This window comes from Stegodyphus dumicola, chromosome X1 (genome assembly GCF_044657685.1).
Source record: "Stegodyphus dumicola isolate Sdum_Otavi_A_Nest chromosome X1, ASM4465768v1".
Classification (NCBI taxonomy): domain Eukaryota; kingdom Metazoa; phylum Arthropoda; class Arachnida; order Araneae; family Eresidae; genus Stegodyphus; species Stegodyphus dumicola.
The window spans coordinates 72,398,037-72,421,747 of NC_140780.1; the positions used below are offsets into that span (position 1 = coordinate 72,398,037).

Consider the following 23,711-nt stretch of genomic DNA (forward strand, 5'->3'; position numbering starts at 1 on the left):
ACCAAAATAATTGAAGTTAACATTATGTTATAAGGATTTTATAAGAATTCAGAATATTTCTTCAAAATCAGTTTTGATAAAGATAGACGGAAGTTGAGGAATTAATATCATACCATCCGAAGCTGAAATAATACACCTCGTGTGAATGAGTAATAAACAGTAATGAAATTTCTGATCATTTTTACAGAATCGTGTGATTTGGTTCCTTTTATACTTATTTGAAGACATTCATCATGTAAAAGATTGCTTTTTTAAAGAATTTTGATGATTTGATATGAAAATATGAGATTCCTCAAAACTTCTAACTAGCTTAATTCATTTCCTAGATCAGCTTACTTTCTCGAAATACATATAAGGCAAAAATGTGGCAAAAGTTTGACCTTCATAGATCTAAACTTCAAGTTCCTTTATTTCACATCAGTTTAGAGGCCCTAAATATTTCGATCTGGTTAAATCTGGATCGAACTGGATTTTTGAAGACTGTGGTCAATGCCTTGAAGGTAGTACGTATCTTGCACACAGAAGTCATGTTGGGTAATATTAACAAAGGGGGCGATAAAAGGATTCCTTCATGCGATTATAAATCAAATTGCTTTTCCACATGCGTGAACTTATTTGAGTTGGAGTGGAAATCAAACTGAGATGACTATGTGAGCAAAATAGTAATTGGGTTTTGAAACTAGCCCTGCCGGCAGACACCATGCTTTAAAATAACGCTGGAACTGGTTTAGTGACGTACATGGAATTTTCCGCGATTGAGAAGAAAGAGGTATAATAAACAAAATAAAAGGTTTTACAAGTTTTCTTAATCGTAGAAGCATTTTTTCCATACCTACAAGCTCGAAAATTGTAATAATTCTCGTAAACGCTAACAAAATGTATTAAAAAAAAAAAAAAAAAAAAAAAAAGAGAGAGCAAACCGTGAATTTGTTTATATAGAGAATAAAGTGCGTAATGTTCCCATTATTTTAGATTTAATGGAATTTTGTTAATAAACTTCTAAACATTTTAAAATTTAGACTTAATGTCTTTACTAGTAATTTTCTTGATTTTAGGGAAATGTAATGATAGAAATTTTCAGATTAATTAAATTTGTAAGGAAATGGGATTTACAAGATGATTACGAATTTTACTGAGCATTATATTTTCATCAAAAAGTTATTGACTTATAATAAATAATTTAAATCAAAGCAATATACAATATTTCTAGCAAATTACAATGGCTTAGCTCAAAGTTTAAAGACTAATCCTAGTTTTATTATAAACACGTAATTTTTTATTTGAATATGAAAGGCACATGAGATTTATTTGCCTAGCGTTATTATTATGATTATTTGAATATGGCAAAGTACACAAAAGGGTTAACTTGATTAAGAGCAGGGATGCCTTCGTTGAGGACTTTTTGGGGGAAAATAGCTCTTACACACGGGAAAAAGCCGCGAAAACCAATCATGCAGTCAGCGCGTTCGCTTGGACTCGAATTTAAGATGAACTACCAGTATTCGACAATTTTTAACACTCGACCTCTTGTGGACCTCTTATTTGCCTAAGGAGATGAATGCTTCTGTAATTTGCTTTCTAAGGGAAACTGGCTCATTTTTGCTTTATCCATGGGTAAAAACAAGAAAGCATCCATGCCGCCAGCGTGATCATTGTAATTCTAACCCTAACCATCACTCTTGAGTGGTCTCACCATCACTCTTCAGCGCTGTTAACCACTCAGCCACTGCCAAAGACTGCAATATTCGCAGACGTTTAATAATGAAAATGCAATGTGCAAACATTTAAGATTAGATTAGATGAGTAAGGTATAATATTAATAGAATAAAAATATTATAAGTTTTTTTTTTTTTTTTTTTTTTTTTTTTTTTTTCCATATTCGCATTGTGTTTAAAATGCATGCAAAAATTTGTGACAGTGTTGGAGAACAGTGAAGAATTTCCTTGCTATTTTTATAATTTTCAAGTTATAAGGTAGTTCTTCCGCCTTCTTAGCATGTGTTCGTGGTATAATGGTCAGCCCACTCGGAGCATATTCGAGAGGTCCGTGGTTCGAGTCCCAGCGAGGGCATTGCTTCTTTTTCATGTCTCCTGCTTCAAAAAAAAAAAAAAAAAAAAAAAAAAAACCTAATGACTCTACAAAGTAAGGAGGGAATGTAAATAATTTGATGGAGAAGAAGGAAAAATCGCTACGTTTATAAAAAAAAAAATAAACAGTTAATGTATGACAAGATTGACTCAGAAGGCGTTTTGGAAGCTAAATTGAAAAAAAAAAAAAAAAAAAAAAAAAAAAAAAAGAATTTATGAAACTAAGATTCTTTTTTTAATTGCTCATTTTCAAAAAAAAAATCTGGTTTAAGATCTTTAACACGAGCTTCAAATGTTTCTTCGATTGAAAGAAATTCTACTTTCAATGAAAGAAAAATTCTACAAGTTAATATGTTGCAGACTATTACAAAAATTACATCAGCATCACCTACTTCATTAATACTTCAGAACATAACTGAGAGAAAAATATGAACATTTCCTCACTCATTGCATGTACTGTTTTTTTTTTTTTTTTTTTAAATTTCAAATCAGCTTTTTTATCCTCCTCATTTCCATTTTCCTGTGAGAATGAAATTTCTAGAGAGCGCGATATTCAAATGAGGCAGAAAGAAGAGAGTATTTTAAGGAACCTTTTAGAGCGTAGAATTAAAGCGTGTTCTGCCTACTGAAGGCCCGTTACTAATTTGGTTTTCTTGCGAGTAGTATTCTGCAGAGTTGCGTTATTCTCGCCATTAGGTTTTTTACCCCGATTTAGGTCAGAGCCAACTAGCGCGTTATTCTAATTGTAAAGCCGTTAGGCTAACTTACTTCTCTTAGTTTTAGTTAATTCATCATCTTTGATTTAAGCCGTAATTGCTGGCTTTTGTAAGCACTAGTGGTGCCGTCTGTTAATTTTTATTTGATTCAAATAAATGGTACTGTACATCCTTTTTCACTCTCTCTAGTATCTTATAAGACATAAAGATAATTCACGTAAAGTCTTCCAATGTTTATGCTATGTATTAGTATTCCAATGTTTATGCATTTTATGCTTGTAAAGAGAATAAAATGTTACAATTTAATGATAGAAATGTATTAAAAAAGCAAAAGAGTCATGTCTAATGAAAGATTAGTTTCGGTTTATTTTGCTAATTTAATGGCCTTTATTTACATACAAGCACTGACTGGGAAAGAACGGTCAATGGCTCAAGAAGAACATATATTTAAATTGTAATATGCAGGCAATGATGAGATTAAAAAAAAGTTACATTGGTAACCTAATAATTACATATAATTTAGTAAAACATTGCAAAACCAATGCGTTTTATCAATCGATATAACTAATATTAAGAAAAAAAGTTGTTGATTGTATGTAATTCATCTTGAAGGCTTGAGAAAGTGTACTTCATATTTACATTTCTTGAACGGAAAATTCTAAAATTCCGAAATTAGGCAGCAGAAGTTGGAAATGCATCAGGATTTGTTAAAAATCCCTCGATCGTGTAAGTTTTCTTTCTTTGATTTTCCTGTAAATTGACCAAATCGAATACTTTATCATACTAACACCTGATTTTAATAACAATGTTTCGATTATTTACCGTTAAATAAGTACAAACCTTAAATGCTGAATAGATTTAGCGTAAAAATTTATCAATTCTTTGTAGAATGAAATAGAGGTAGACAAAGAAAATGTCAAGAAGAGTATTTAAAAATAACTCAAGCGTATGGTTTTTTTATTTACGACTAAGAATAACTTAAAAGTAATCGAAATATTGAACATGTATACTTGAGATAAAAAAAAATGTTGTAAAATTATCAGGGTGCTCATTTTAAACAACCATATTGTCACTTCGGTGTGTTCAAACCTTTTTTCCCTCAGTGCATATAAATGTTGAAATTAAGAATTGAAAATTATGACTCATTAATGTGAGAGGTTTTCATTTATTGTGTTTGTTATATAACCGATTCTATAAAAATATATATAACAAATATATATATAACAAAGAATGCAAGGACTATCTATTTAAGAGAGGAATACAATTCTAAAGGGTTTCTAAGGAAAACTGACTTTTATACTCGTCATTCTTTTATTAAAAATTTATCTACTTAATTCTTCTCAATTCTTCTCTTATATTTGTTAACGAATATTTACTAGAAATTTACTATTCTTTTCGAAGAATTTTTAGGCTTCTGTGAAGAGATATTACTTAGTAAATCTACTGTTATTATTATTTAATATAAAATAACTTTTACCTTGATGCACCGAAAAATATTCGGTGGAAGCTGAAAGAATAACACATGTTTGAAGGGTAGCGAGTTATCTGAGACCTCTTGGCATCTTATCCGATGACCATGACTTATGTTAAATCTTCCTAAAAGCCATTAACATTTTACAGCAGCACCTAAAGTAATAAATGCATATTTCATTTAAAAGTACTATTTGTGATATACATTTAAATTTATGATGAAGTTTCAGAGTGTCTCATTTTATTTATGAGTAACTAAAGCACCAGTAAGCATTTTATCTTTTTAAAATTTACCCGAATGCATTGTAGATGAGCATTCGATATCTACTTAAAAGTTAGCGAAATCTAAAAGAATAATGAGTAGCTGTATATAATATAAAATGTATGCTTAGAATCTACATTTCATAAGGAAAAGAGACAAGAAGAGAAATCTCAACCACTTAATCTGCTGTTATCTATCCACTAACTTTAATTTATCAATATTTATAAATACGATACAGCATTTATTTATGAATGTTATTAAACAAAAGTGTAAATGTATTTTATTAAGAACAGTGTTTATGACAAAAGATATAAGACATCAGAAAGGCTTCATATGATGAAGAATTACGCACTTCAGTTGATGTTCATCCTTTATCAGTCAGTCACCCTCTTTTCTGATATGTCAGATTGTAAACTTAATGTGCTTTATCTCTAGACATAACAGTACCGGAAATATTTCTGTCTAAAAATGACTGTTTTTTAAAGAATGTCACTAAGGATATAAAAAATTAAAACATCATTAGTATCGTAATCTTTTGAAACTTTGATTAATTACTTAAAAGCACTAAAACGTCTTTCGAAGGCAAAAGCGAAGGATGAAACTCAGGTTGTTGTTAAGAGTAGGTAATTTAATAATTATATAACAGTCTAATCCATCCACACCTTTTAACGCAGATAAGTCGAAAAAATAATCAACAGTTATTATTTTCGATATCAGTTTTTGAACATGGAACAAAATCCAAGCAGCAAAAATGTGTTTTCAAAAGCTAATAATAATCAAAAGCTCATTCGATAATTGCGTAGTATGATAATCAAAGCTTATATTATATTTCATCGCATGAGCTTATTGGTCTAAAGGATATTAGATGGATTGTCTTAGTGATCGGTAATTATTTTTATTAATAACATTTATCATATTTAATAGATTACAGTAAACGTATTTTAGATGTAAATGTTAAGTTTGGTAATATACATAAGCTCAGTGCTTTTAAATTTCAAGTTATTTTTTATACTCTTAAAATTCGCTGTTTAATTAATCTACTATTCTGGAAATTCTGCTTTTGTAATTTTTGAAAGCTGCTCCTGCTATAATACTGTTAATTGCTTCTTCTCACTACTACTGAATATGCATTACATAAATTCAAGTTAATTGGCGCATCGATAAATTCAGTTTCCGAAAATACACGTATTAAAATCACAATATAAAGGTCTGAAATTACGAAACATTTCCTCATTGTCAAATTGTGGCATTTATTTTTAAGTTTAATTAACCAAATGTTATTCAATTTACATGTTTCTTTTTTGCCTCATTTCGTCTCGAGTTTCGCTCATTAAAGAAAGCAAGTAAATTTGAGCAGCAAGCAGTTTTACCATAAAGTTAGAAGAGTTGCGCTTAGCCAACTCTTCAGCGCCCACCAGCGGCCGAGCGGTAAGGTCGCTGAACACTGGTAGTTCGGTCCGAGGTTCGAATCCCGCGAACGGGCTGGCTGCATGGGTGTTTTCGTGGTTTTCCCCATGTGTAACGTGTATACGAGCTAGTTTCCCATAGAAAGTCCTCCACGAAGGCCATCCCTTCCCTTAGGCAGAAAGCCCTCGAGTCTTTGCCGTAATTAAATAAACTAACCTAACCTTACCTTAGCAACTCTTCTAACTCTTCATGTGAGGAATTTGGGCTTTCCACCGACAATGCATTACCTAGGAAAGTTCCTTTTACTCTCATAACGCTGATCTCTAAGTAAATAAAATAGCACAAGAATAAAATTATGTTTGTAAGTTAGAAGTTTGAATCATTGTTGCGGTCTTAGGTAAAGCTTGTAGACTCTGTTATGATAAATTAACTTTCTTTGAAGGTGGTTTGGTGTATTTAATTATGGCAAAGCACACTAGGGCTATCTACCTAAGGGGAGGGATGCCTTCGTGGAGAACTTTCTAAGGGAACTGGCTCGTATACACGTTACACATAGGGAAAACCACGAAAACACCCATGCAGCCAGCCCGTTCGCGGGATTCGGACCTCGGACCGAACTACCAGTGTTCAGCGACTTTACCGCTCGGCCGCTGGTGAGCTTTCTTTGAAGGAAGCTTGCGTTTCAGACAGATCCAGGCGACTGGTACTCTCGTTATGTAAAATCTTTTGTTTAACCTCTAACATGTGATAGGGTAGAAAAAGTGAACATATTTCTGTGTTTGTTTATATGTCTAGTGGTAAGAATTCAACCTAAGAATCTACATATTACCTTAAAAGGGTGGTAAGGGAACAAAATAAACTTCGTTGAATCCAAGATAGGTGCTACGAAGTTAAATACCCTGTTTATTGAAAATGTTGAAATAAAGATAACAAAATCTCAGGTAATCGAAATTCTCCTTAACCGAAACGGGCAGAAAATAGTACTAAAAAAGGAATCCCGAGATTAATAACTTTATTTTATTTTATTCTTATTTTTTTTTATTTTTTACAAATAAAAACATACATACAAAACAATTAAGGTACCGGAAGGAATTGCATGCCAAATGGGGTATTGAAACATCTATCTGCATGCAAGTAGAGCAATTCCTCCCATGGTCCGGGTAATCGGTTCCACCAGAATCCCGGACTGTTTGAAATTGGGCTAATCGAGGTTCTAGGAATGCTTAACAAATTGAAATGTCTTTATTAGAAACAATTTATAAAAACACGTGTTTTTCATAATCCATTTTTATTTTCTAAAAACTGCAATATCGAAGTTTTATTATTATTTTTTTACCTTTTTCGACTTTTTCTTTTCCTGCATTTCTTAATAGCAGGGGTTCTTAATTTTTTTCAGTCACGACCTCTTTTTATCACTGAGACGTTTTCGCGACCCCAGGACCCCATAATATTTATGAAAATTTTGTGGGACCCCATAAGCATTGCGCAAATCTGACACACGCGTGAGTGAAACTGTCAATTTTTTCACTTGTACTGTAATATACTATTGCAGTTTTAAGTCATTAACTTTAATTTCTAATTTTAAGACATGGAACAATGTGAAAATTTTAAATAAGTAACAGACGAAATGACAGCGTCACGTCCAAAGCAAGGAAAATGAACGTTTATATTATGAAAAGAATGCGTCGAAACGTTTTCGTTTTTTTCTTTGCCTGTATTGTCTTATCTTTATCTATTTTCAGATACATTGTGTAAAAATATTTGGTAATTGTAAAATTATTATAATAAGTTAAAGAAATATAAAGAAATATCAAAACTGTTAAAATTTTTGGGGACCCCCTGCTGGAGGTCCCTCGACCCACAATTTAAGAAACTCTGCTTTATAGCAATGAATTGCACTACTTTATCGTTCGACAAAATGTAAGATTACGTTTAATGTTAAGATCAACTACCATAATAAGCTGTGACAAGATTTTAATTATTCCAGTAATAATTTTTTATACATGTTCAACTGTTAATCTTCGTGCAAGTACTTCAACACACTCGTCAATAAATGCAAACAATCCGGTATCTAACTGTCCGGATACTTGTGAGGCCAGTTACCCGCGCTATGCAAGGTTTGCTGCATTTGCACGCATATATTTCGATTCTCTAAGCCAATGGCCCCTCGACCAACGACATAGAAGATCTCGATCAACATATTTGATAGAAGAAACGTTATTGCATACATTATCACTTAAATCACAGATACCAATAGGATGACCTGGAGCATTATCTAAAGTCAATAAAATCTTAAAATCTAATCCAGTTTCTCGGCAATAATGTTTCTGTTGTAAGGCAAAAATAGCTGGTGAATCAGTTTTCGAACAAATCTTTTGTGACCCGTGATTTCTTATTTTAAAGCCACAATAATGGGAGATTATTTTTTTACAAATGTTTAAGAGCTGTAGAATTTTCACCGCTGTATCCAATAATTAGTTTCATTATGAAATCACGTGTTGATTTTCCACATAATAATACTGTGTAATACTTTTGGAATTTATATCCATGGCATGACTGTTTATTGGTTCCCACAAAGGTAGTAATGGTAATTTTTTCTAGAATAAATCAGTTGCACCAAAATTCAATATTTGTTCCTTTTTACAGCGGCTTTTTTGTATGATTTCACTTATTTCCTTCCAGTATCTAGAAGCGGCCCTTTTATGAGCACTGGCAGATTCAATGGCAATACGAACATTATGAATAGTAGTTGTTATTTAAAACGGGAAAATATCCATGAATTGAGGGAAAGATTTTTTTAGTTCTTTCACCTTAGCTATTTATGCCCTCAACAGTTTTCAAATCATTCTATATATGTTTAATGCTTTGACTCGATATTACATTTAAACCAAGTGGAACTCTCTTTTGATTAAGTCTTCGATGCGCGTTCATAATAGCTGTTTCAAGTTTACCATTCAAACGCTTCTGATTTTAATCGCTACTTTTGATAAATAAGAATCCGTTGTCATACACTGCAATTTGCATTCATTTTTTGTTCAAGTTTTTGAGCTAATGACTTGTCCATTCCTTTTCCATGGCCTACTTTAGCGAATGATGCAGCTTCTTCATGAAGCCTAATTACATCAGGCTTTTGTTCAAAAATGAGCCATTTACGTCTGGAGGTTACAGATTCACTTTCATATTTTCTTTTTGCCTACAATATTAATATTATTTTAAATGGAAATTAAAATTTAATTACAACAGATGGACTTTTCTGTTGATTTGTATATCGAAAATTCGTAGACAAACCATTCATAGATATTTAACACATTAAATTTCACAAACGTCCACTGCTTACGTATGCTACGTAGCTTTCACGTGGGACAGCAAGTGTAATTGCATTGAACTGCAGCGTAGCATTTTTTCACATGCTTCACGCTTAAGATTTTGAGCTGTGACAGTTGCCAGATAAAAGTTAGAGCGGAGCGTATCTGATCAATGCGTTCCTCAACTTTTCCTCGCAGTGTTCAAGAACGAATGTTCATTGAGAAATTATGTCATTTGTATGGTGCATAAATATTTACTCGAAAGTGAATAAAATATGTATACAGAAAGCATCTAAAAGTATTTCCCGTAAAGTTAACATTTTCTGTTTTGTGAGGAAGCTTGTCCTAGATTTATATCCACTAATATTGATGATATTCCAGAAAGGATTTCTGAAACTGAAAGCTGTTAATTCATGCTATTTATAATTTGCCCTTTTGTTTAATAAAAAAGCTAAGCTAAGAGACTTCATGAAAAATTAATTTCAACTTTTAATTAAAATTAATTTCAAGTTTAAGAAAAGCTTTAGAATTTTCAAGTTAATATGATAAGAAAGAAGCTGTTATGACGAAATAAAAGGAAATGAAACAGCAAAGACCTCGATGAAAAAAAGAACGTAATGAATGTAAAAAGGGAATAAAAATAGTTTATATTCTTCAATAAGTCTGTTTTGAAGTTATAGATAATGCGATGGTGAATTAAAGAATATATTAGATGAGATCTGGAAACTTAATCCTAAACTATTTGTAACTCTGTAAAAATATCTCTAAAGCTTCTTGCGCTTTCGTTCCTGCTTTCAGCGATTATTGATTCCTTCTTCAATTTTTACAGCCATTCTTTAAGAAATCCCCTACTTTTTTGTATCCAGAACATAGCTTCCAAGGGAATTCTAAATCCAAAATAATTCGAGCCAATCCTCAGATGCCTCGTAAACCTATTTATGAATTACAGACTTTTTCTCTGATATAATTCAGTATGGCCCAATTCAATTTTTCAATATGGCTTATCAAACTTTGGTTTCATAGTTTAAAAACCGATTATTGTTAAAAAAAAGTTATTTTGAAATTACATATGCATATTATTTCCCTTAAAGGATTTAAATGAAAATAAAATATTTGAAAGCGCAATCTTAAATAAAAATTTTATTCGAAATCATATTCTTCCTGAAACTAATATGCTAAAACATAAGTTATTTATTTTTACTTTTCTTTATTTTTTTAAAGAAATTGGACTTGACCACTGGTTTTTTGAAAGGGCCTGATTTAGTTCAGTAAATTTATTGATTTCTAAATGTTCCGTTCCTCACAACTGTAGTAGAGTTTCCTAATATGATTTTCCCCTTTTATCGATTTGGCCAAGCCTTAAAGAATTCAAATGCTTAAGTATATTAAGAAATAAATCTTGATGAAGTTTAATTTATGGCAAGTACAATAAAGAAGTGCAAAAAATTAAGATTACTCACCTACGTTGAGTGAAGAAAATTGAAACAGATTAAAAGAGAAAGACTAATTTATGAGAAAACATTCATATGATAAATAACGTTATCTGTTCATTATTACTTTAACAACTCTCTTTCGTCAAAGTTGCATTTTGGATATAGTTTAGACTAGAGAAATAAAAACAACGGGAAAAACAGTATAAATATTACTCTTACATGTCTTAGTTAAAACTATACTTCCTGGTACCGAAAAAGACTCAATTTTAAATTAAGCCTATAGGAACACATAACGACAGGTTGGGACTAATATTAATCGAAAACAAAAGAAAAGAGGAAAGATAAAAGTTTTTATAATATAGTTAATAATCAACTGCAATTAAAATTTTAGAGAAAGTTGGCAATACATTTGCATTGTTAATGCTTAGCTTAGAGCATCAAAAAAGGGCAAACTGCGGTCTCGCTTAAGTCTGAAGAATAAATAGTAACGAAATGTATAGAATTTGTCTGATTGCTATAAGTTATTCTATTATCCCAATTGTCTTATTAAATACCTTAGTTTTTTTATATAGGTATTTATTTGACTGTGCCACAGGTTTTATCTTAGTCAATTTTTATTTTGAACTGCTTACCATTATTATTAATGTATTTATTTTTAAAGAATAACTAGTAACGAAACTTACAGATTTTATCTAATTGCTGTAAGTTATTTAACATTCTTATTATCACAAAGTTCTTATTAATTACTTTAGTTTTTTTTATATATAAGTATTTACTCGATTGTGTCACAGGTTTTATCTTAGTCAATTTTTATTTTAAACTGTTTAACATTACTATTAATGTTCTTGTTTTTAATGCAAGAAATAAAAATTCAGTACCTTTGACCTTTATATAATTAACAGCCATTTAAATCAGTTAACTGTGAATTATTAAAAAATAGTACATTTTTTTCCAAATTCTTGATGAATTTGAGCTGTAATTTAACATCAACATTTATAATTCTCCTCAAAAGTGAGTAGGAAATATAATTTTTAATGAAATTTATTCGTTTAATTTTGGCTTCATATAAAATCCTAAAGTATACATGGTGTACCGGAATTACGTCATCATATTCTAAGAGAATACTGTGCAGCCTAAGGTAAACAAAAAAAAGTCTTAAAAACATATTACGAAAACGCATACTTCAAAATTTAGGAGACGACAAAGATTGACACCTATGTAATATTCAGAGCCGTTCACATGAAAAAGAATACACTAGAACCTAGAATATTTGAGGTAACCACCTCGTATGAACGAAAACTCGATTACTACGGACTATGCTTTAAATTATACCAATTTTTTTTTTCCGACGATGGTTCATATAAAATCCTAAAGTATACATGGTGTACCGGAATTACGTCATCATATTCTAAGAGAATACTGTGCAGCCTAAGGTAAACAAAAAAAAAGTCTTAAAAACATATTACGAAAACGCATACTTCAAAATTTAGGAGACGACAAAGATTGACACCTATGTAATATTCAGAGCCGTTCACATGAAAAAGAATACACTAGAACCTAGAATATTTGAGGTAACCACCTCGTATGAACGAAAACTCGATTACTACGGACTATGCTTTAAATTATACCAATTTTTTTTTCCGACGATGGTTCTGGAACTATTTATTTGAAATTCTAAAATAAGTGTGTGTGTGATTATGTCAAAGCCTCGAGGGCTATCTGCCTAAGAGGAGGGATGCCTTCGTGGAGGACTTTCTAAGGGAAACTGACTCGTATATACGTTACACATGGGGAAAACCACGAAAACGCCCATGCAGCCAGCCCGTTCGCGGGATTCGAACCTCGGACCGAACTACCAGTGTTCAGCGACTTTACCGCTAGGCCGCTGGTGGGCCTCTAAAATAAGTGCAAAAGTACTGCAATTAACCCTTTTAACAAACTCTTTTGTTAGTAAATAAAGCTTATTTCCTTCAGTTAAACAGATAATACGCATAAGGTTTATTTTGTGTAAAATGTATTCGTAAAAAAAACAGGCTTAAACAAACTGCGTCAAAATTTACGTAACCTTGAGAAATTATGTCACATGAAGCCTTTTTATGGGAAAATTTTTTTCTGCCTCCTTTATTTATTTTATTTTATTTATTTTTCGATAATCTCTATCAGCTGTGGCACATTTCTATTAACAAAAGATCGATAGCAAAAGCATCAGGACGTTGCACTAAAAATTAAAAGTCGAATCATTTGTAATTTGGGATCTGCTTGTATACTGGTTTGAACAGAGAATGCTTGTGCTCATGGATATATTTCTGAAGTAAGGCTGTAAGATATAGTATTCTTTGCTAGGATAAAACTATAATATGAATACAACGGGAAAAGTGTACAAAAAACCCTTTTATTGAGCTCATTTATTTACAGACAGCATAGTCTTTGTGCTTACAAATCCACCATCCACTCGTGACGACAAAACTAAAGGTAATGATAAACTAAACTAAATTTAATGGTAAGCTAGGAGTTCAAGACTACAAAAAATTATTTAACCTAGCAGGTTGACGCAGAAACCTACACCGGTTGTAATATTAAACTTCGGCAAGACAGCGAAGCCAAGATTCAAAATTCAAACAGCTGGTAGAAACGACAATCGGCACGCACTCAAAAGCGAAACGCGCTCTGACTAACCCTTTCGATATTTCAGTTTGTACACTCTCGTTCACCCTAACTCATTTACATACTGGTGAGGAAACGCGAGAGAAACAAGAAATGACAAGGCTAACAAATTAAAGTAGTTATTAATAATAGTAATATACACCTCACAAGGTGCAAATGCAAAGATACACGAGGTGCAAATGCAAAGAAGATACGATTTGATAGTAAGGAAAACGCGGCATGAAACCGCAAGGAATAAAATATACTTTCGTTTCCTTAGCTTGTATAAAAGAGGATTAAAATGTTATGTTTCTTAGTATTTATGAGTACCAGTGAAGAATTTTCCCGCAAAGTGTACTAACTTCGTTTATTTTTTGCATAGAACTTATATGAAGATTTAAACGTATGAGCAAATTGTGCTGCAAAAATATAACTATACATTTATTTTTCGGATAACGAAAACAAATTGTTATGAGAAACTGCAACAGATCTTAAAAAGTAGTCAAAAAAATTTTCTATTTAGGCTAGGATATGCAAGAGTTCGGAAATTTGCCGCTTATTATCTGCAGTTTTCTCTCATTATTAACTGACAGTGAAGGCGCGGGATATGAATGACCACAGCAATAATTCACTTCTATACAAGTTATTTCAAAGAATTATCAATTACAAGTCCGGTATTTATATTTGCGTCTAATGTCACGTTAGTTAATTTATGCATCCTTTTAGAAAGAAATAATATGCATACAAATCACAAAAGCAGGACAGAATGCAAATTTTTAAGGATTTGTTAAGAGTCTAGATCTAGAATAAATTACATAGCCAGTGTTAAAGTTTCGGCATTATTCCCCCTCGTCGCTGCTGAATAGATGACACTACTCATTACAGGTAGGTCGTCATGGCTTCTAATAACGGAGGTCGATCGGGCTGGTTGAATGGGACTTTAGTTTCTCATACAGAAATGAAAACAGTTTAGTTTCTCTTAAGAAGTTCTCCATAAAGATATTCCTTGATGAATTACAACAGATATGTATATATATTATTAGATATACAGTAAAGATGGGAAGATTAAAATGCGCACGTTAATTGCTGCATATGCTCAAATATTGGACGATATTTTAAATTAAGTATAGATATGATATACTTTCTGGACGGTGCATTTATGATATAAGGGTAAATACATGATAGAATAAATGTTTAATGGCATTTGAACCCGTGAAAGTGAATATTCGTTTGTGTTTTGAAAATGAGAGATGTACGTCAGATCATTTTCAAATGCCTGGATTTTCTTTAAAATCCTTTCCAAATATTTTTGAGAGAATCGAAAGTTGAATTTCGTCTTATTTCAAAGCGTAAGTGCAAAGTGCTCAAAATGATTCCAAGTTACATTGTCATTTAATTATAGTTAATTACTTCACTTTGTAATTCCAAAAAAATAATAATAAACTTGCAAAAAAAGTATTCCAGATGGTAAATTCTTGAATTACTCTCTATACTATTCTTACGTAAGCATATGTCTCATTTATTCATAATCTTGCAATATTATTACACACGTTACGCCAAATCGTCTTGTTTATAAGTTATTGCTATGTCATTTAATAATAAACTTGTGTGCATAATTTTTATATTATTGATAAAAGCATAGATTTTTTTATTCTGAAATTCGTCTAATTATACACGACTTTTTCTTTATGCAAAAACAGATGTATAAAAATGCTTTCCCACAGTTTCTAGGCGTCGTGTTGAGGTTTATATCCTTGTATCCTCTTATCTAGAAGAACTTTACTCTTTTGGTAGTTAAAAATGTGATGATTGATAATGCAGTTAAATATAGCATCTGAAGTACTTTGTGACCGACATTCTGCGAACGGATGCTTAAGATATATCTAAAAATTTATTCGTTACACGCACCTTTTGTTTTAATGGCATTTTAATTTTAATCACTTTCCAACTCTATATAACTGTTTAAATATCTACCTGCGAATTAGTTGGAAATTTAAAGTTATTTAGTGGTAGAAGATCTTAACCGTCTGTATGCTGAAAGCATATTTCACAACATTAAAAAGCATTAATGTTGTGAAATATGGAAGACATTTGAATATGTAAAAGTACAAGATGCATTCTACGAAATATTTGGACTAATAATCATTATCATGTGAAATGCAGAGGAAAACAAACTTATGTAATTAATTTTCACGTTAAAATATTTTCCAAATACATATACGTATATAACTCGCTCTTTTAATTTCCATTTTCGATATCAAATTGTTACCAAGTAATTGTAGTTTGGCATACGAAAATTTAAAGCAGTATAAATGTGTGCTAATTTCAACCCAAACACACAAAATAATAATGAGTAATATCAAAATATTCTTATCGTTTTTGTACTTTACCTACAGCATATAATTCGCAGTTTCGATATTTTTATGCTATAGATAACTGATTCTTAAACTTTTTTCATTCATGACCGCTTTCTATCATCAAGATTTCTGCATGGCCCCAGATATTAAATTTAGAATAAAGATAAAAATAAGATTATATTCACATAAATAATTTATTTCATTGGTAAACAATATACATTTAAACAATATCTGACTTTATTCTCTACATGCTAAGTGCTGTACTTTTTGTGGCACTTTTTGATTCTGAAATAATTTATATGCTGAAATTACAATGCGACACAGCTATTTTGATAAGATTGGTGGTAATTTTTAATATGTAAACATAATTTACAGTTCAGTTTAGCCAGTATTACGATTTTATAGTTGAACAACACAGAAAATGTAGTATATTAAATAAAAAATAATAAAGGGATTACTATTAAAGCTTTTTTTTTTAATTTTACGCATCTGAATTAAATTTTCGCTACCCCTAACATTTCTCTTTTCGATCGCATTTGGGGCTATAACCCACGGTTTATGAAACGCTGATGTAGAGAAAAACTAAGTCATAAATTCAATTTTACCCAACAATATTTAAATTTCTATGTCAAAAAGGCTTTTTAAAATGCTTTATATAAATTATGACTAAATGGCTTAATTCTAATGTTTACAAACTTTGGAATAACAAATTATGTTCCAATATTGATGTTGAAAGATTTTTTTTTCACTTTTTATATGTACGGATTATTTACTTGTGCTTCTTTTTATCTTTTGCATTCTTACAGAATATTTTTTAAAGTTAAATTAACAAAAATAAAGTTTTTGAATTAACAGAAATAAAGATGTATTATTGCTTTACAATACACATTTGATGACATTTAATTTACAGTACACATTTGATCATACATCACTTTACACTTTACATACCAAGTGTTATTCGGTATAAAATTTTCCGAAGGTTGTAAGTTTTTTCTATCCTTTTTCTACCTCTAATAACTCTAAAATTGATCACTGTTGCTGAAAGCAAAATCAAATGGGAGAAATGTCTCATCATATTTCCTTTCTCGCGTTTCAGATGCTTCGTTCTCATTACTAGATTCTGCTTGAAGAGACTTTGCCATCTACGTTGAATCTTTGTTACTCAAGTTCGACCATTTATCCATGGGTAAGAAATATTTTTATTCTAAAATATAAATAAAATAGCATCTTATAATAATTATTCAATTAAATACCAACCTTAGTTGAGCAACAGTAAAATACAATATTTCAATATTGTATTGATTTTACACACTTCTTGCGATGAACCAGGAACCACTGTCTGTACTGGAAAGCGTTATCACAACGTTAGTCGCAGCGGCGCCGATCCCGGCGCAATTTTAATTTTGAAATATCTTATGTTGAAATTCCAAAGCGATGCCTTCATTATGATGCGCTTAATGGTATTTTTTAATTTGTAAATATAATGTACAGCTCAATTTTGGTCAGTATTACGACTTTATAATTGCTCTGTATGGAAAATGTAATACATTAAAGATAATGAAGAGGTTGAGACTTGTGTTTCTTTAAATTCATATATTTGAATTAAATTTTCGCGTCCCCAACATTTCGCTTTGCGACTCCATTCGAAGTCGTGACCCACAGTTCTAGATTTTGATGGAAATTTATTTTTCAAACTTTAACCAAAAATGACGCAAGTTTAGGATCATTGTTAATAAACTGCGATTTTCTTTTCTTTAATGTTATTCACAAAAATACGAAAACCTTCCTAAGGTATTTTACACGTGTTTTTATCGTTAAGGAAAGCTACAATTTCATTTCGACTGCTACAGATTATAAGAATGTTTCAGATGTAGTTCACAGAACAGCTGTAAGCAGCCTCCTAGGAAACACTCCATGAGAAAGAAACCCAAACTGACACCATTTATAATTTGTTTCCTAACTTTTTACTTTTTTAACTTCTTTTAATTAAAAAAATACATGGAGTTTTAATTACAAAATCCCGAAATGTATAAAGTCTTTCATTACGCCTCACATGTCCAATGAGGACTTCAACTTAATGATGGCGCACGGACCGACCTAACAGGTAAGATAACCCGCCCACACCGCATTTACTCACCCAACTTGCGAACAAACAACTAACTTGCGTATCCTGCATATTCTATAGCAATTAGTCCCCCCAAAAAAAGCATTGTTCTAGTTTAATGCCAATTCTAAATCGGTATACTTTGCATTAAAGATTATAATGACATTTATGTTGCTATTATTACTAAAATTAAACAATTATGTGTGAGTATACTGTCTTTACAATTTATACACAGAGAATTCTAAAATTGTGGAAACAAAAACCAAGCATCCAAATGCCTTAAGTTATAAAACTGGAAAGTAACGTCTTTGCGTAAGATATCACTGAACAGTTTTAAGTGCTTTGATTAAAACACGTACAGTCATATGAAGATTACAAAGGCTACTAATTTTGCTTTAACGATAACAAATGGGGACTTTACTGGGAATGACGTAGTATTACTAATTTCGGAACTATCAGTAAATATTTAAGTGCCAATGTACCACGCTTAAGAGCCTCAAACGTATACATATATCATGATACCTTTATTTTTATTTCTCTAATATGGGAAAAATAATTTCGTCCTTTTCAAAGTTAAACGGAACAAACTAGTTTTCCCGTCTTCCACCCCCCCGCCCAGACCATCATTATGCGAGACATGGCACTGTCATTTTATGTTACGTACCTTTCGTAATATTTATCGCCTTTTAAAAAAGAAAGGAACAGAGAAAGGAAACTCGAAGATACTTAATAAAGTATTTAATTGCTCTAGAATTGAGCAGTTTATTCTTTTTGTGTCTAAGTCTGCAAATTATTTTACTCGATAAAATTATAAAATTTAAAAGCATTTTACACGTCCGACTAATTGTTAAACTTTCAGTCATTTGTTTTCTTTCAATTTTTCCAACCAGTCTAATAACAACTTTGAGATTTTTTTCCACGGCTTATAAAATGCACTTTAAATACTTATTAAATTTCTAAATTATCAATCCATGTAAGAAATGTTATTCTGCTTAAGTTTGAAACTAAGAGGGAAAGTATTTAGAGTTAGAGATTGTCATTTACATAAAAGAAAATTATTCATTTAGTTAAAAATATAGTATTTAATAAATTTACCCTGTGTTTTAAGGACTTTTTCTTTTTAATAAACGTACAATTAAAGAAACGGTACTCAACCCGGATGCACAGGCTTCTGAGTCCTCAGACGACTTTAAAAATTCAGAACCTATACAAAAAAAATTAAGAAATGATTTTCCGTTAATATTAATTTAATGTTACCATTGAATAAAAATTTGCTACATTTAACTATTTTCATTCACCAGTTTAATTCCAAAAATTTTAAATAATAATTTAGAGAATAACTCATGCATGTCTTATTTCATGCTTTAAGAACTCTATTTACAAGTGTGAAAATACCTGAAACTACTCCTTGTGACAACTCGTATAAAACGCTCTTATTTCATACTTTAAGGACTCTGTTTTCACGTTTGAAAAAATTAAAAACTTCTGCCTGTGATAACCCGTATAAAACGCTCTCGAACGAAAGGTATGTCCATTGCAGAATTCTTCATTAACTTACAGGTTCATCTTACACGAAAAGTAATTATCTGCTTGTCGGAAACCACACCCAGCATACTTACTGATTCTAAACAAAAATAACCTTCTCTTCGAATGAATTTATATTTTCGTTTTTACAAACATTAAAAGTTTTAGGATGAAAAGTTCTTGAAAAATCGACGATCACCTTGCTGGGAATAAAACCCTTCTTTTTAATTTAGTGTACCAAAAAGCTAACTACAATACCACAAGAACACATGCGATGGATTCATAATTCCTTACGATCCGGTTATTTCACATATTTTTGTATTCTTTCATACAAATGAGACTGTACTCCCTTTTCTAATATATTCATATTTTATTATCTTATTATAATTCTAAACACGTTTTCTTGAGAAGCCGGTAAGATTCATATCGTCTCTCAGGCTTTCCGCAGCATAACAAGATTTAAGAATTTCTGCCTTAGAACTCTCTAATCACGACAGCCATCTTCATGTAAAGGGGAAAACACATATTTAATCTGTTTTCGGGCTGTAACTTTACAACCGTAATACTCGTATTTATAGAAACGAGGAATTAAAGAAACCTGTGTCCATTTAAGTCAAACAAGAAACGTTTGGGGCTGATATTTGTAACTGCCCCATTTCGCCCGTTACTTGACGCCATCATTTATTCAGTAGATTCAAAAGCTATACCTACCTTGAGCTCATACTGAATACAAATTGCTGAATTAATTTCAGAGGCAGGCAACTTTAATGACGGATTCCAGCTTTCCCTCAGGTTAAAAACACACACAATTTACTTTCGTCCTATATCCAGGGTTAGCGAAAGAGAAAGCCTTCAAATGTTAATAAATACATTTAAATAATTAAGAATTGAAAATAATATGACATTTAATAGACCTTGGTTTTTACCCAACTGGTAATTAAAATAGATACTTATGAGCCTTTCTTTCAGTTATTTAAAATTGATTCCACAAAGTTTCCATTTCTCTCACCTCAAAACCTGCGTCGTCTCAGAAAGAATATACACTTGATTTAAATTCCTTGAGCTAAATTTGAAAGAAGGACTTTATTTTTTCAGGAAGTACGAACAGTAATATATGGGGGTAGAGTGATATTATAATAATTTGAATTTTGCTTAGATGTGATAAATATGACTTTTATACGTAGAGAAGAAATGAAAAAGGAAGAAAAAAATTTTTTTTTTCTTACTTAGCTAAATTTTATTTTGTTTTTTCTTATTTAGCTTATTTTGCTCATATTAGAAATATCTGTTTGTGCAGTTTGTATTCTTTCCTTGTTTCTTTCTGGCCCACCAGCGGCCGAGCGCTAAAGTCGCTGAACACTGGTAGTTCGGTCCGAGGTTCGAATCCCGCGAACGGGATGGCTGCATGGGTGTTTTCGTGGTTTTCCCCATGTGTAACGTGTATACGAGCCAGTTTCCCTTAGAAAGTCCTCCACGAAGGCATCCCTCCCCTTAGGCAAATAGCCCTAGTGTGCTTTGCCATAATTAAATACACCACACCTTGTTTCTTTCTAAGACGCTTTTCGACATTTTTATTTAAAAAAAGGAAGATAATAAGTTAATTAATAGTAAAAGATGTGGAATGCTATTATAGAAATTTTTCCATCCAATACATTAGAAGGAAACTACATAAAGTAACAGTATATTTATCTTATTTTTGAGAAATTAAGGCCCTAGAATGCCATTAGTTAAGCAAATTTTAACACTAAGAGAATCCAAATACCATATATAAAGAGTGTATCGTTTGACTACGATATGGCATGAATCTCAGCAGAAAACATAGTGAATAATTTCTGAACCGAATTACCTGGATACATACAGTTTTATGCAAAATCTTATAAAATGAATGGATGCTTAAAACGATTTTGCCAAAGCTGTTTACAATTTCGAGTCAGCTATTATTGGGCGACCTAGTTTATGTATATATATATAAACACTTCGATTTCGGCGTGTTACAGCATTTCAGAACTTGACTGTTCTCAGAAACTAAAAACTACGAAAAATATTCCTTTACGGGGCATCAGTATGGGCTCACTCCATGATAATGAGGAAGAAAAGACTCCTAGCTTCGATTCAACGCCCCTTTCTCTTACAAATAGCAAAAGTATACAGAACTACCTCAACGGCAGCACTCTGTGTATTAACAAGAATCCCACTCCTCCATCTGAAAGCAGAAGATGCAGACTTAGCCACGCTATTCCAACTAAAAAAAAAAAAAACATAGAGGTAGAAGATCAAGACCTGAGCTCCTTGATTTCGAACAGCCTCGAAACTCTTACCTAAGACACCCTGCAGTGGAGACAAAACTCAGAATATCAACAAAAGAAAAAAAACCCTAACTGTACCTACATTTCCAGTAGTTTACACAAATGGGTCAAAGATAAACGACGAAGTAGGATGCGCGTTCATAGCACTCCTCTCAGAATAAGAAACAATAGAATAGAAGACACACCTAAGAAACAACAACAGCGTTTCCCAAGCTTGAGCTTTCTGCCATAAAACACGCTATTCTACGGGCTCATTAAAGGCATTTAATATACGTTACCATCTACAGTGATAGCCAAGCGGAAATAAAGCTGTTGATGACGCAAAAAACAAAAACTGTTTGTTATACATATATAAAAATATATATGTAAGTGAAGAAGAAGTCTTAAATATTTTGCAAAAAGAAAAAATGATAATAAATATAACTTTATAAAAACCAATAAGTGTAGAATTTTTAATTTCATTATACTCGTATCTTTTTAATCATTTTTTAAACTGTGACCATTTTTTAATCATTAAATGATGTTTATCGGTTTTCCAATGATGTTGGATTCCAACGATTTTGGTAAGTAGGAACTGTAATTTTTATAACTTGATAACAATTATATCAGTTCTTGAAAGTTTTTAAATAGGGAAATAGATTAATATAGCGTATTCTTTAGTTTGTACCACGTAGGAATTCTAAGCTAAACAAATTGTTTTCATGGCAATGACGATATGCACCCCCTCTTCAAATTCTTTTTCAGGTTACGCCATTGATATATAGTATAATGTGCTATTTCAAGGGACGATAGTAAAAAAGACCATTCTTCTTCAAGCGTTACTAATAAGAATAAGAAGAATGCCGGAAACAATATAGAATATGGAAGTAAATTTTAACGACGTTGAGCAGGCAAGAAAGCAAAGAGAGAACGGATCACGATCTCTTGGCCATATAATTTCTAACTGTCAATCAGAATTTGACAGAGATAAAAAATTTACCCCAAATTAAAGAGGATTTATCTATAAGCTAAGAAAACACGCACACTTCCGTACAAGTGACAATTTTCGTTCCCCATATTTGTTTAAATTTTTCCAAAAAGTCTGCAGGTCTCTTTTTCCGTGGGAAGTCATTAACGTTGGAAGGGCATGGCCAAGGTAGTTTTGGGAACTAAATAGTTACCTACTCTCATAAATTCATTGCACCTTCTGGAAAAAAGGATTTGACATGTGCGGGGGAGCATTTCTTTTCTCAGAAGCTTCAACCTTCATCAAAGGGTTTATTTCCCAGGTAGAGATAAGCAGGCATTCATAAGTCAGAATCGAATTTTTAAGGATTACTTATTATTACAATAAAATTTTCGAGGATGCGAGCACGGTGCATCGGCTATGGCGAACATGGTTGGAACAAGAAAATGTGGGAAGAAGGAGGGGTGCAGGTGCAGCCAGAGTGACATCAGCACGCGTGGATCAACGACAAGCTGTGGTGGTCAAGTTACTTGTACCGCGATTCTGCAGTATGCGCAAGATACCCTGGATGTTCCCGTGTCGACCAGAACCATTTCCCGTCGATTGGTTAACCGTGGCCTGCACTTACGGCGTCCGTTAAGAAGACTGCCATTGACCTCACAGCATAGACGCCAACGTTTAGAATGGCGCCGGAATGGAGCTATGTAGATAACAGAATGGCGAAACGTCGTGTTCTCAGATGAGTCACGCTTCTGTTTATCCAGTGACAGTCGCCGCATACGTGTGTGGCTTCGACGTGGAGACACATCTAATCCGGCAGTAATTGTGGAACGCCCCACTGCCCGACAACGTGGCATAATGGTTTGGGGCACTATTGCCTACGATTTCCAGGTCACCTCTAGTTCGTATTCAGGGTCATCTACATTACATGCACTGCATGATATCACACAAGACATCCTGAATAATAAATTCTCTGGCTACCACACCGCATTAGTCAGCTTAGATCTTAAAAGCGCATTCGACAGTTTGTGGTGGGTAGCTATTAAGCAAGCTCTGGTAAACTCCAATTGTCCGAGTAATATTTATAAAGTTTTAGAACACTATTTGCAAGACAGACGTCTTATTGCAGTACATCCAGCGGGAATTATCGA

At 32.1% G+C, this 23,711-nt stretch overlaps 1 long non-coding RNA gene across 7 annotated transcripts in view; it reads left to right on the top strand.

Annotated features, from left to right (window-relative positions):
• LOC118196379 (uncharacterized) overlaps window positions 1–23,711 on the top strand; it is a 224,116-nt gene that overhangs the window by 188,381 nt on the left and 12,024 nt on the right. For all 7 annotated transcript variants that reach the window (XR_015038780.1, XR_015038781.1, XR_015038783.1 and 4 more), the window contains one exon: window positions 16,777–16,866. This is a non-coding gene — a long non-coding RNA (uncharacterized LOC118196379). The remainder of the gene's footprint in view (window positions 1–16,776; window positions 16,867–23,711) is intronic.